Source organism: Pan troglodytes, chromosome 2, assembly GCF_028858775.2.
Source record: "Pan troglodytes isolate AG18354 chromosome 2, NHGRI_mPanTro3-v2.0_pri, whole genome shotgun sequence".
NCBI classification, from domain to species: Eukaryota; Metazoa; Chordata; class Mammalia; order Primates; family Hominidae; genus Pan; species Pan troglodytes.
Window position 1 is genome coordinate 88,402,543 of NC_086015.1, and position 16,756 is coordinate 88,419,298.

Consider the following 16,756-nt stretch of genomic DNA (forward strand, 5'->3'; position numbering starts at 1 on the left):
CATCTCTAAAGGTTACCACTGCTAACCAGTTTCTCATAGACATGTGTAAAAGCATATACAGCAAGCTAGATTGAAAGGTCAATATTGTATATATTTAATTCTACTTTATATTTAGTTCTACTTGAAGGAGTGTAAATAATACCTAATTCTACTGTTTTAAAGCATTTCATAGAATTCAGTATTTCAAACAGTCCTCAGTCATATAAATATGGCTAAATAAGTGAATTAGTCTGTAAATGTACATCCTGTTAATAAATAAGGTAACAGACTATTTTAATTCATCGTATTAGTATAGTTTTTTATTCCCTGAAAAGTACTGTCTATTTACAGTTAATGGATCTCCTCATCTGTAAAAATATTAACTTGGTCACTAAAAACATCTTTTAATAAACATTTCTGAAATGTGAAATTAATAAAAAGTCATAACACTGAGTTCTTAGGCTATGTAAATTTTCATTAAAATAATGACTCCACTAGTTTTCAGATAGTCATGTGTAGCTTGACAGGTATAGTTTGGGAATAAAGACAAAAATTTACAGTCCAAATTATTCACTATATTGATGTTAGACATAAAGAAATTTGAAACTCTCTAGATTTAAAATCTTTACAATTTGAAAATAAACATATTGTCCATTCATATTCACATAGATATTATACATTAAGTATTAAATAAGTAAAAAATATTTCTGAAAATTTAAATACCTTTGAAAAAGATTAGTGATGCCACTATTTTTATTTTGGATTTATATAACTTTCTGCTTATTAGCACCAGCTCAATGCTTAAAACACACTAATTCTATCTGCATAGAAAAAAGCACATTCTATGATTCTATATCTCATATTTAAGGGACTTTTATTTTAAAAAGTAAACAGAGAACAGTAGCCAATAACAACAGCAAAGGAGTAACAACAAACAGCTGTAGCTGCAACAATACCAGTTATAAAACAACAAGGTAAAACAAATATAACCTAGAAAACGAAGGTAGTATGTGAGGCATATGTAACTAAATACTTTTTTTCACGAGTTTAGTGATAGATGAATTGATTAACAAAGTATATTTCCTTTAACAATCTTGCTAATATGGCTTTTCACCACCATTGCATTAAAAAAAAGCTAACTTTTCCTAAATCTTGATATATGAATTAAAAAAAAATGGCTTCTATTGGAGTTACAGTGTTTCTGAAAATCATTTTTGGCAGTTTTCTGCTTTAGACAGAGAATATCCTAGTGACTTAAGTTGGAGTACAACATATTAATTTAATGTAAACCAATATCTTACTAAAAATATGTACACTTTTAATGTTTTCACAGATGTTTTATAACAAGCATGACTTACAATATGAAAGAGAGCTAAGTTATTAAACATAAACTTAAGAGACCACAGAAATATTCCTATTCTCAATTTGCCAAAAAGGAAGAAAGAAAAGAGAAAGAAGGAAAGAAAGGGAGGGAAGGAAGAAAGAAAGGAAGGAAAGGAGGAAGAGAGGAATTGACGAAGAAAAGAGGGAAGGAAGGGAGAAGGAAGGAAAGGAAAAACATTATTGGAGATAAAGGGTGGTGCAACTGTGTTTCAACTCTGGCAGCTGACAGGAATAAAAATAGAAAATATATTATTTAGTAATTGAGTAACAAAGTGAAATAAAAAGAAATCTAATATTTATTGAGCACCTGATGTGTGCCATGTAGTTTCATCAATGTTATCTCATTTTATTCTCCAACAACTACCTTAAGTAAAAATTGCCCTCTGTTCATTTTAAGCTTATTTATATAAGCTTCAGAATGAAAGGGGAAGTTCCTTACAGTTAACTAACTAGTGGATTTGATTCTCACCAACAATGAATATTTTGAAAGAAATGAAGATTAAGGATATGGAGATAATTTACACCATCGAAAAAAAAAATACATTTTATTGAAGTAAAACATTGTTCCGTCCAGCTGAAGTCATCCCAAAAGTGGCAGCAGGTTAGTTTCCACAAGGGAATGCCCCAAATCACCCCAAGATGGGGTCAGTCGGAATTTCAAGGAAAGCAGCACTAGTTGCCAGAATGATCAGTCCAAAGCATTGTTACCCGGCAATTTACGTATGGAGGGGCCTGCAGAGTGTCCTCACAATGGGCAGTGAGAGAAAGAGCTGTTTTTCCTAGTTATGTCCACAATGACAGGTCAAGTTATGGAGTTTATATGAGGTTGAAGGAATTTGGCTTAAAATAAGGCAGGTTCCTTTCAGTGTTTTGAGGGAAGGGAAGGAGGGAAGGAAGGACAGCCTGAACACCTTTATCAGGACTGGTTACGTTCAAGGCCCCAGCTAAGGTTCAAGCTTGCAGGGGAACACATAGAGCTGGGCAAGTCACAGAGTGGTCAGGAACAGAGAAAAAAGTAGGAGAAACTAAAGGACCCGAAATCATCTATGAAGAAAGAGATATGACTCAACTATGAGGCTCAGTGAAAGATTATAGACTGATATCACTAACAAAACCATCAACTTAGTTATAAATCAGGTAAACATGTATGGATTTATGTTGCAAATTTCAATTGTGCTATATTGGCCTATTCTAGTGAATGGAATAATGTCTTTGTTGTATCTTTGGAACCAATGGTCATTATTTATTACTGTACATCCGTCTGATTTGTTTTTCATCAGTATTATCTTGACTCCTATTAACATTTGAATTTCCATAAAGAAACTACTGCTCCATTTGGGACTTAGTTGGGATTGCAGCCAAATTACAAATTCCTTAAAGCTCAGTTCCCTGTTAAGATTTGGTGGGGATTTCAATGAATCTCTAAATCCATTCATGTTTAATTGCCTTTTTTACAATATTGAGTCTTCCAATCTGTGAAACTGGAATTTCCATTTATTTAGGCCTTCTTTAATTTTGCATATGTTATACTCCTCAGTGTAGAGGTCTTGCAAATCCTTCAGCACATTTATGTCTATGTTATATATTTTATTTATTAAATGATATTCAAATAACATAAAGTTCATTTTCTATTTGAATTGACTGCATATTTATCAGCGGTATATATGTACCCTTTTAGTTTTTACTATATTTTTACTAAACAATGTTTATATTTACTGTTTTTTTCTCATTACAGTTTTGCTAAATTGTATTTTTATAAAATGTATCCATTTTATTAAAATATTTCATTTAACAACATAAAATCGTTTTTAAATTCTTGATATATTTTTAGGACATATAGAATCTCTGTTGTCAGTTTATTTTGCATTTTATGACTTCTCTCCCTCCCTCTTTTTATTGTCTTCTATTCACATTAATTACTTATTCTTTTCAAAAATCTAATTTTGGCTTTGATATAATTCTAGTTTTAAAAGGCTTTTCTATTTTACTACATTTATTTCATTTGTATTATTTTCTTTATATTTTTGTGGCTTAGCTCTCTCTTATTTCAAGTTTTTAATTACTTATATATGTATTTGGGAAATGTTTTTTCCAAAAATGTTACACAAACTTTTATTTATATAATGAGAGGGGTATAGGAGACACTTACATAAAAATACCCTTAGCATATAAAGCGATACAGTTATTTCCAAAATTATTATTTTGGGTTCAATTTCGTACCCAAAATATATTATCATTTCCTTGATAACTGAGTTTATATCTATCTATCTGTCTGTAAATTTTCATCCTTTTGTTCTCTTATACGTTTGTCACATTTTTATTATTTCTATAAGCCCTTAGAATTTTAATAGCATAACTCATTAATATTAATAAAAATTAATTTAGCAGAAAATGAACTAAAATACACAAAAATTAATAATTCTAACATACATAAATCTGATAAGGGTGCAGTAACAAAAAATGCCTTTAAATATAAAAGAAAGGTAAAGTACTTGGAGCTGAGCTTAACAAAAACATTGCAAAATCTATACATAAAAAATTTTAAAACTTTAAAATAACCCTGAAAACACATAAACACATTTGCACTAATGGAAAGAAAATAATTTTTCTTGTTCATACAGATATCAGTTACTTCTTCCATTTAATGTATAAATTTAAAATAATCCTAATAAACACACCACGAACCTTTTTGGTGGAGGTAAAGGTGACACTAAAGCTTTTATAAAATATCATAAGAGAGTAACTAGATAAAAACACTGAAAAATAAAAACAATGAATGGTCTATTTCTACAAGATATTATAAAGTGCCATTAGCATACTTTAAAGTAGGTATGTTATAAAATATACATACATTAAAAATATACTATATATAATATACTATAAAGTATTTTTAATCAAAATAGTGTGGTGTTGCACATGAATAGGCAAACAAATGAAGTTTCAACTATACAAAATATATATGGAAACATATTTCATTATACACCAATGAACCAAAGATAAATATTTAAATTAATGAAAATTTAAATTAATGGAAAATTATGTGAAAGAACAAAAGTAGATCATACTACGTATTATATACAACTAAATAAGAGATACAAATATAAAAGTTAAAAACATACAAGTAATAGAGTAAATTTCTATAAACCTAAATAAATATAATAAAATCTAAATTCAATTAAGTAAAAGACTGATACATTTGACCACATAAATTATTTCTCAAATCTGTGCATTTCAACAAATGCCACAAACCATTATAAAAGGGAAAAACAAATGACACTTTGAATAAAAGTATTACAAAGCATATCAGAGGTAAAGGCTAATAACCCTAATATATGGAGAACTGAAATATTAAGGGTGGGAGAAATAGCAAACGCTCACACCATAATTGAGCAAAACACATAAAAAGACCATTTTCCAAAGATAATATTAAGATGACCATGAAAAATTTTAAAGGCCAATTATATGCAAAAGAAGATAAATGAGAAAATGAAAATGAAACACACCAAATTGTAAAAGAGTAAATGTTTTGATCAGGAACAAGACAGGATATCCACTTCCACCAACTTAACTCAAAATAGTATTGGAATTCTAGCCACTGAATAAAAAAAAATAACTTTATGTATGTTGGAAACTACACCACACCGATCAAAGTAATCAAAGCAGATTAATACTGTGTTCATAGATTGAAAGACTCAGTATGGTAATGATGTCAATCCCTTCCCTGCAAAATTAATTTATAGGCTCAAAGCAATTTCTATCAGAAACTTAGCAAGGTTTCCAGTAGGCATAAACTAGTTTATTCTAATAGTGATATGGAAAGTCATAGGCCATACTTTAGCTAAAGCAGTCTTGAGAAAGGAGAAAAAGTGGTACAAATCACTCTATCTGATATTATGGCTTACCACGTAACTAGATTATTCCAGACAGTGTACTGGCAGCATAATAAACACATACATCAAGGGAATAGAAGACAAAACCTTAAATCAACTGACACAAATACATTCAATTAATTTTTGACAAGGTTTTAAAGGTAATTCAATAGAGGAAGGATAGCCTTTTCAACAAATGGCACAATTTGACATGAACAGGCAAACAAGCAAACAAACAAAAATCACTATAACATCTTTGGGAAAAAAAACACAAGATAAAGTCTTTGGGATCTACAGCTATGCAAATAATTTGTAGAAATAGCACTAAAAATGTTCAACCTATAAAATAAAACAAAAGATACATTTTACCTCATCCAAATGAAAACCTCTTGCATTGTGCAAGTTCATGTGAAGAGGATTTAAAGACCAGCTGCAGATGGGCAGACAATATTTAAAAACCACTTATATGGCAAAAGACTAGTACTTCATATATATAGATATATATATAGAGATAAAGATAGGTATAGATATAGATATAGATAAAAATTTTAAACCTCAAGAGTAGAAAAACGACAATTTAATCAGAAAGTAGGCAAAAAATATGTACAGACATTTCACCGAAGAGGATATGTAGTTGGCTAATATAAATAAACGGATATAAAAAAATTATCCATCAGGTAAATTCAAATGAAAACCACAATGATATATTCCCACATCCTATTAAAATAAATAAAACAAAAAATAGTTGCAACACCAAATGCTGGTCATGACACTGAAAAATAAGATCAATCATACATTACTGGTAGAAATGTAAAAATTTAGTAAAAATAGTACAGATATTCTCTAAAACAATTTGGAAATTTTATATAAAATGAAACATTCAATTTCCCGGAAATCCCACTCTTTACATTTAACCTCAATTTTAAATAGATTATGTTTAGACAAAACCTTCTCTATGAATGTTTATATAAGCTTTAATTGTAATAGCTAAAACCTGAAAACAAACCTGATGTTCTTCAGTATGGAAATGAATAAACAAACAGTGATGCCTCCATGCCATGGAATGTAATTCAACAATGTAAAGAAACAAATAGTTTTTGGATACAACTTGGCTCAGCAAAGATGTCCAATCCATACTGTATGATTCCATTTTTATAACATTTTAGAAATGAGAACATTTAGAAATGGAGTGCAGGTAATTTAGTAGTGGTTAGTGCGGGGACGGAGCGAGCATGGGAGGTTGATCTTGCTATAAGAGGGCATTGCCCGTAGTCTTTTGGTGATAAAACTGTACAGACACTGTGGTGGTGGATCCATGAGCCTACTATTTGATACAATTGTGAAGAACTAAACACACACTCACACACACACACACACACACTCCCCAAATGAATACAAATATAACTCAGGAAATAATGTGTATGAGGTTGGTGAATTGTATCAGTGTCAATATTCTGACTGAAATATTTCAGTATAGTTTTTCAATGTGCTTCCCCGTCTTAGGAAAACTGCGAAAGAGTACATGACATGTCTCTGTGGTATTTCTTACAACTGTGAGTAAATCTATAATTATCTCAATAAAAATTTCAATACAATATAATTACCCTGAAACACTTTCTCAACTATCAGACTGGGAAATTACAAAGCTTGACAGTACATTTTGTTGGCGAGTGTGTAGGGAAAGAATCACTCAATATATTCCCTGTGGAAAATGAAATGAGTACAATATGTGCAAGGAAGAATTTGGTAACATATAATAAAATGATAGGAGTGCTTACTTTCTGATCCAGTAACCACAATTCTCAATATTTCCTTGACTTTAACCCTCTAATACTAAATATATATTAACAAGTTTATTGTATTGTTTGCAAATGCAATATGTTGGAAATAACTCAAATTTTTAAATATGGGGAAATGATTAAGCTGTATTCTGCTATCTTTACAATGGATAAGATAGATGTGCTACAGACTTTTATCATGCAACTGTTGAAAAAAACATACAAAATATCGTATGAATCGAAGCCAAAGAGAATTATTCCCAAAATGTAATTATTTTAAGGAAGGACAACAAAATTTATAAGATTGCTAAACTATCATATCACTACCTATTGCATAAGAAATAAATACAAAAGCTGTATCTACTTATTTTTTATTAAAAAAAAATTAAAAAGGCCAGGCGCGGTGGCTCACGCCTGTAATCCCAGCACTTCAGGAGGCCGAGGTGGGCGGATCACAAGGTCAGAGCTCGAGACCATCCTGGCTAACACGGTGAAACCCCGTCTCTACTAAAAATACAAAAAATTAGCCGGGCATGGCGCCTGGCGCCTCTACTCCCAGCTACTCAGGAGGCTGAGACAGGAGAATGGCGTGAACCTGGGAGGCAGAGCTTGCAGTGAGCGGAGATCGCGCCACTGCACTCCAGCCTGGGCAACAGAGCAAGACTCTGCCTCAAAAAAAAAAAAAAAAAAGAAAAGAAAAAGAAAATATAAGCCAGAAACTACTGTGAGTGATTACCTAACAGGGATGGTTGGGAATGTAATAAAAGAATGAATAGTAGGAATGAGGTAGAATTAATATAGGGAAGTGATACATTTCTAAATACACATTTTTTTTTTTTTTTGCATTTTTCACTTTTGGAGCCATGTCAATATTTAGTAAGTCAGAAAAAGTTTCTTTAAAAAGACTGAGGAATGAGAAAATCTACAATGGAAGATGAACAAAACCAAAGGAATTCAACTGTATTTTAAATATGAGGTAGGTACTTTAGTCATTGCCATTTTAAAGATGAGGAGGAATCTGAACCACTGCTGTGATTTTCTGAATCCAAGGCATATGTTTGGAAATACAAAATAATCAGTATTTAAAATAATTATTTTAATGGCAACTCCGAGCACATTATTTGCACATGTCATTGGATAATCCAGTATAGTATAGTATATTCAGCATAGAGAATTTCACCCTTCTCAGTTACTATGTAGAACAGTGAACCCAGAATTCACCAAATTGCTAAATAATAATATGAGATGTCATTTATTTCAATAACTAAAAAAACCCAATTACAATGCATTTCAATTCAAATATATATGCCAAGAGCATATGTTAAGTTGCTATTTCTACTACAGAATAACTCAAGAAATTAGAGAATGCATGTAGTCCATTAAAGATACTAATTTTTAATAAATAAGAAGAAAGTATATTTTAAGTGTGTCTAAATAACATAAAAATACTTGTATTCATTATTTCAACTTTTATCCACTAGGATTCTGTGATTGCAAGCAACAAAATTTAAATTTTGGCATAATTAAAAAGTAATATCTTGAAGAAATATGGGGCAGTGCAGCTAAAGAAGATACTGAAATGCAAGTTTAAGAAAAGACAGAAACCTGGCATTACAGAGCTGTAGGTTCATGTTCTAATAGATGATGTATATGAGACAGCACTGTCTGGATAAATCAGTTCCAATTAAAGTTGATCTTGTGATTCCTAACTCATAAGTGCAAGTTTTAGCCTAAAGAGTTCAAATGACATAACTCAGATGCAGAGACCACACTTGCCTAGAAAGGGCACATTGATTAGGAGCCCCAAGTAAACAACAAAAGAAAGGACATTTTCCAAAGTGAAATAGGAAGGTTGAATAGACACTGAACAGGTAAAAGCAAGAACACCCAATACAAATAAAAGAAAAACATGAGAAAGAATTAGCTTTAATTGTTCAAATATTTGTTTATCTTGTGTAAAGCCATCCATGAGGTAATGCATTTTAATTTTTGAAAAATAATAATGCCCAAGAAAAAGTTATTGCACTGGTTTCAATGTTATCGTTGTTGTTTTGAAATCTGAGAATCGGTTTCAGAATGCACCCTGACATCAAATATGTTAGCTTATTATAAACTAATATTTCAAGAAAATGAATTATTTTATTATTTCTGTGTATTCAGGTAGAAAAAATTCACAAATTATAGAAACAAAATTAACTGAATATTAAAAGATTGCATTTAATTTTCTTTAAATAATTATTCTAAAGCCATGCTGGCGTATTGTGACACTATTGTATTACTGGAAATCAGATAAACAGACACATACACACATATATGTACAAACTTCATAATATTAATATGCCTGATTTTGTACATTTGTCTATTTTCTTGGACTTTATTTCTGGATATCGGTTATTAAAAGCTGAGTAAAATATAGCCTAATGTCATGCAATTAACAATGTTTAGCACATATTTAATAAGATGAAATCTATAAATTACCTGGAACTCATTAAAATGGGTTCTATATAAATACAACATTATTAATACCTCAAAAATATGTGCAACATATAGATTTTAAAAGTGTATGGGGCATAAAAATCAGTGTAATATGTTTGTGAGATTTTTTTCTGAAAGTGGATCAGTAACCTGTTTTCAAGAATTGATTTAGAATCCCAGGAACTGAGTAAGATTGATGCTTGGATTTCTATACACTCCTGAAAGATTATTTGACAGTTTTCAATTTTTTATGCCATTTTGACCTGAACACCATGTCCTTTGAAATATGCATTTATGATATAGGTCCTTTGAAGCTAATAGATTTCTCCGAATTATTCCTGCCCTGATGTAGAAACATGCTTTATAACACCATTTCAAAAAACATCATTTACAGTGAGACAAGGTACGTGACCTCCAGAAATGCCAGAAGTGCTTTATGGATAAGTTTGTCATCTTATTCTCCAGGTCATTTTGACACGTGTATCATTTCATCTCGGTCTGACCAACAGGTCTCCATGTCATCCCCACTTGGAATATAATGTGTGTTGTCTCTGAATCTGTCTTTCCTATACCTTAGTCCATGATTTGAAGTCCTGTCTTCCTTGATGCTTTATTTGAGATACTAGACAGAAATATGAAAAGATGAAAAGAAAACTTAAAATAAGACAAATGTTTTGTAGTCATCTATATTACTTCCATCATTTAGTTTTTTTTCTCATTTTTTAACTTTAACTTTTCCTCTGATACAAAGTAAACAAAGTGGCCAGGCGCCATGGCTTACACCTGTAATACCAGCACTTTAGGAGGCCAAGGCGGGCGGATTACGAGGTCAGGAGATCGGCACCATCCTGGCTAACACGGTGAAAACCCGTCTCTACTAAAAATACAAAAAATTAGCCAGGCGTGGTGGCACCTGCCTGTAGTCCCAGCTACTCAGGAGGCTGAGGCAGGAGAAGCGCTGGAACCCAGGAGGCGGAGGTTGCAGTGAGCCGAGATTGCACCACTGCACTCCAGCCTGGGCGACAGAGCAAGACTCTGTCTCAAAAAAAAAAAAAAAAAAAAAAAAAAAAAAGATTAAACAAAGTGAGAAACTAAATGAGAAAAACTAAAATACAATGAAGATAATAATGAGAATACAAAATATAAACTGTAAATATGGTTTGAGAGACAAGGCATGAGAGGAATTAGGCATCTTGCTTTGAAACGAAGTATATTTAAAAAAATAAAAATATGCTTAGGCAAGCATAAATGGTTGATATTCAGTTAAAATCCCAGATAATATTTATTCTTTTTATGGTATTCTTTAAACTGGTTTTTTGTTTTGTTTTGTTTTTTGTTTGTTTGTTTTTTTTAGAATATGAACTTTTGTGTGTATTTTAGGATTTGTTTTGGAGGTGGTGGTGCATAGATGTAGCTCACTGGTCTACAAACTATGGCCCATGAGCCAAAATTGGCCCATTACGTATTTATGTAAATAAAGTTTTGTTTCAACAAAGACACGGCTATTTATCTGTATACTGTCTACAAATATTTCCATGTAGAGAACTAGTTGTCTCAGAGGCCAGATGGCCCAGGAAGACTGAAATATTTACTTCCTGACCCTTTACAGAGTATGTTTGCCAATTTTTGGTCTGGCTCATAATTCATTCCTGAAATGCCTGTATGTCAGTTACTTTTGAACTACTTTACAGTACAAAACACTAGAGATGTGAGTTGTTTCTGTAGGTAAGATTACCTGAGATAACAATGGTTGAAGTTATGTACTATCATCTGAAAATCATAAAAAATCTTTTCAAAGGAGATTTGAAAATTTTATAAATTATAGTTGATGATGCTCAGAGAGAGAGATGATTTCAACCCCAAAAGCAATATCCACTTTTGGAATAACTGTTATTTATTTTTACAGATTGGTTACAGATTCAAAATGCTTTATTTTGTAATGATATCTATCAATGCCTAAGAACAAGAACAAGAAAGTAGCATCAAATGTACTGTTAAATATATGATGGTGTTACATCACTAAGGGTTGCATAAAATACAAAATGTTTAAAAAATCATAAAATTAAAATTTACTAACAGTAAATCTCAATAAAATTACTTGAAGTCCAGCTTTTCCTCAAACATTTCTTTTACATTCTAAAGGAGAACATAATTAATATAAAAATGTACTTTTAATCTATAATTTAATGTAATATTCAAATTACCTTTAAGGGATAATTAAACCAGAATCTATTCAATAAAGGTTAAAACATTCAAATGCTCTTTTCAATATTTTAGATGGAGACATGCCCAAAATTTCAACCCAAATCGTCTGTTTTTCTTTTCTTCTCTAAGATGTGTCAGCTCAAATTCCCTAAAACAGTTTCATGGATAACATATTTCTTTTTTGAAAGAAACTGGGGAAGATATGTCTTTAATTCAACAATGTCTGTATTTTGGCAAACTTTTTTCAATCATATTGTTTCAACTAAAATAAATGTAGAATTTTCGTGAGACCAGTGATATTTTTCCTATCATAAACTACTAAAATTTAACACATATTTTAGCATCTTCCAATTTAATTGAAACAAACTTTAATTTTAACTAAAGAATCATGATGATAGTCAATTTGCTCAGACTTCATAGTTAAAAGTGAGAGGAAATCTAGTTTAAATCTAAAATAAATACATTTGTTCACATATATTGATGCAGTTTTGGATTCTAGGTCTGACCTAGCTACAGGGACTCCAAAAATGACATCAGGACAAGTTTCCCTCTTCCACTCCCCTGTCTTTTATTTTTGCTCTGTCTTTATTCACAGATGGAATCTCTTCTTTTAGACAACAGCATTTGCATGTAGAGCAAAAGAGACTGACTCTGGTAGTGTGTAGGCCCATATATGAAGAGTAGCCAGGAAGCAGAAGACATAGGTCTAAGTTACCATGTCTAACCCTGAGCTGAAACATAACTCCTGAAAGGAAATAACAGGATTTTATTATGAGAAAAATATGGATGTTGGCGAGCCAAAGATCAAATGAATCTTCATTCAATAACGTTTCAACTTGTTACACTAAAATTACAGAGAAAAATATAAAATAGCAATTTTCCCCCTAGACATACATATCATATGTGTTTTTTCTTTAAAATTTGCTAGTTACAATACTGTAACTAAAAAGCATATGGATTAAGGTAACTGGTTAGTATCACCTTTTGGGCTATCCCAAGAGGAATTATTAGAGAAAGACAAAGTAGGTAACTAATAAGCTAATCAGCAAAAAATTTAGCTTACTAAATGGCAATGAGAAATCAACTACATCACAACAATGAATAGGAACTAATAATTTTGATTCTGAAAAATATTAATAAGTCAAAATAATTACACATGGATACCATCAACTCTTAAAAGCAAACAAACATCAATTGTTCAAATTATTAAGAATTTAAGGTAAAAAAATAAAAATGAACATAGGGAAAAGTCAATGGCATATTATATACATTTTTTCAGTTATATTGAGGTATACTTGACAGATAAAAACTGTCTATATTTAAGGTGTAAAACATAATGTTTTCATATATGTATACATTGTAAAATGACTATCTCAATCAAACTAGTTAACATATGTATCACCTCACATAGTTACGATTTTTTTGTGGTGAGAACACTCAAGATCACTCACTCACCAAATTTCTAGTATATTTGATTAGCGCAAAAATAATTGGGTTTTTTAACCATTACTTTTAATATAGTTTTGGTCTCTAGGCCTGATCTAGCTACAGGGACTCCAAAAATGATATCAGGATAAGTTTCCCTCTTCCATTTCCCTCTCCTTTATAGTCACTGTCTCCTATAGTCACCATCTCCTTCACAGTCTCCTATAGTCATTGTCTTAAGCTCTTTTTGTTGCTGTAACAGAATATCTGCAACTTGGTTTTTATAAACATGGCCATCATTTCTTGGACCTCTGGTGCCACATCAAAACATAGCAGAGCAGGTCAAGGGGAAATCAGGGACATGCAAAGAGAAGGAAATCAGAGGGCCATCCTGGCAGAACCTGTTCCCATGAGAATTAATCCACTCTCATGGTGGCAAGAACTCACTCACTACCAGGAGAACAGCAGCAAGCCATTCATGAGGAATCTAATTCCATAATGCAAACATCTCCCACTAGGTCTCATCACCCAATACTGCCACACTTGGGATCAAATGTTAACATAACCTTAATGGAGAGAAGCAAACCATATTCAAATCATAGTAGCCATCCTGCGGTAAATTAGATCTCTAGAATGTATTCATCCCAAATAAGTGAACCTCTTTATCCTTAAACAATGTCTCCCCATTTTCCTACTTCCTAATCCTTGAACCCACTATACTCTTTGCTGCTTTTACGCCTTTGAGTTTTTAAGATTCCACATATGAGTGAGAGCATGCGGCATTTGTCTTTCTGTGTCTGGCTTATTTCACTGTACATAATGTCCTCAAGGTCATCTATGTTGTTGCAAATCGCAGAATTTTCTTTTTTTAAGGTTGAATGATATTCCATTGTGAGTGTGTATATGTGTGTGTGTCTCCATTTAACTGTCATTGAACATTTAGGGTTTTTTTCTATGTGTTGGCTATTGTGAATAATTCCACAATGAATTTGGGAGTGCATATATTCCTTTGAGATACTGATCTCATTTTCTTTGGATATATGCCCCAGAAATGGGATTGCTAGAGCACATGGTAGTTCTATATTCTGGGAAACCTCCACAGAGTTCTCCATAAAAGCTGTACTTATTTACATTCTCAGCAGAAGTGTACAAGAGTCTCCTTTTTCTTCGCATCCTTGACAAAACTGACTATATTTGTTGTCTTTTTGATAACAACTATTTTAACACATGTAAGGTAATATCTCATTTTTTTCTTTTTCATGTATTCTTATTTTAATTTTTATGGGTAAATACTATATATATATATATGGAGTACATGAGGCGTTTTGATACAGGCATGGAATGTGAAATAAGCACATCATGGAGAATGAGGTAACCATCCACTCAAGCATCCTTCCTTTGAGTTCTACAAACGATTCAGTTACACTCTTAGTTATTTTTAAATGTATAATTAAGTTCTTATGGACTATAGTCACCCTGCCAGGCTATCAAATAATAATCTTACACATTCTATTTTTTTGACGCGTTAACCATCCCCATCTTCCCACTACCCTTCCAAGCCTGTGGTAACCATTCTTTTACTCTCTGTGTCCATGAGTTCAATTGTTTTGATTTTTAGAACCTGCATATAAGTGAGAACATGCAATGTTTGTCTTTCTGTGACTGGCTTATTTCAGTTAACATAATGATATCTAGTTCCATTTATGTTGTTGCAAATGACAGGATTTTATTCCTTTTTATGGTTGAATACTACTCCATTGTGTATATGTAGCACATTTTATTTATCCCTTCTTCTGTTGATAAATTAAAGAAATTGGGGAAGACACTAAAAATGAAAAAATATTTTATGTTTCTGGGTTGGAAGAGTCAATATTGTTAAAATGTCTATAAGACACAAAGCAATCTCATTGTAGTTTTGATTTCCGTTTCCCAGTAGCAATGTGGTGCACCTGATTTATCTATACCTGTGAGCAATGTGTGTGTCTTCTTTTGAGAAATGTTTATTCAGGTCCTTAGCCCACTTTAAAAATCTGGTTGTTTTACGCTATTAAGTGATTGATTTGAACTCCTTATAAATTTTGCGTATTAACACCTTATCAGATATATGGTTTGGAAATATTTTCTCTCATTCCAAAGACTGCCTTTTTATTCTGTTAATTGCTTGCTTACTTAGGCAGAAGCTTTTAAGTTTTATGTAATGTCACTTGTCTATTTTTCATTTGAGATTGTGCTTTTGGCGTCATTTTCAAAAATCATTGACCGTACCACTGTCAAGAAGCTCTTTATAGATGTCTTTTAGAAGTTCTACCGTTTTAGGTCTTATGTTTAAGTCTTTAATCCACTTTGAGTTTATTTTTGTATATGGTTGGTGAGGGATACGTGTATATACGTGTATTTACCTGCCAAAGCCAGTCTGCAGAAACAGGAAGAGGTATTTACCAACGCACAGACAACAAAGCAAGGCTACACAGATAATGAAAAGTTGTGGAAACATGACGTCCCTAAAGGAAACTAATAAAGCTCTATAACCAAACACCAAAAAGTGGAGATGTATACATTACCTGACATTGAATTAAAAACACATTTTAAGGAAGTGCAGCAAGGCACAAGAGAACATGGATAAATAATTCAATAAAATCAGGAAAATAATACATGAACAAAACTAGAAGTTAAACATAGAGATAAAAATTATAAAAAAAGAGCCAAGCAAATTCTGGAGCTGAAAAACAAACAAATGAAATACAAAATACAATACAACTGAATTTTCTGCATGTGAAAGTTGTTTTCCCAGTGACATTTATTAAAGAGACTGTCTTCGTTGTGTGTTCTTGGCACACTTGTCAAAGTTCATTTGACTATAGTTGTGTGGATTTATTTCTTGGAATTTTTTCTGTTCCATTCATTTATATAATGGTTTTTAGGGGTCCTTCTGTTTTGAACACTGTAGCTTTGCAATAGATTTTGAATTCAGAGGGTGTGATGCCTCCAGCTTTGTCCTTCTTGCTCAGTATGGCTTTGTCTACCTGGAGTCTTTTGTGGTTCATTATGTATTTTGGTATTTTCTTATATCTATAAAGAATATCATTGGCATTCTGACACAAATTGCATTGAATCTGTAGGTCACTTTGGATAGTATGTTTATCTTAACACTATTAATTCTTTTAATCCATGAGCAGATTACCTTCCATGTATTTGTGTGTTTAATTTTTTCCATCAATATTTGTTTTTCTGTCCCTTTCTGTCTCTTCTCTTTGTAAAAATTCCATAATGCATATATTGGTTTGCTTTATTGTGTCCCATAAGTTGCATACTTTCTTCACTCTTTTTTATTCTTCTTTTTCCTCTCTGATTAGATAATTTCAAAAAAACCATCTTTGAGTTTACCACTTCTTTCTTTTCTTAAATTAATCTGTTGTAGAAGCTTTCTATTGTATTTTTCATTTCATTTGTTTATCTTTCATCTTCAGAATCTGTTCAGTTCTTTTTTTATAATTTGTATCTCTACATTTAACTTCTAGTTTTATGTATTGTTTTCCTAATTTTATCAATTTATTTATTTGTGTTCTGTTGTGCCTTGCTGCACTTCCTTAAAATGTCTGTTTTTAATTCAATGTCAGGTAGTGTGTACATCTCCACTTTTTG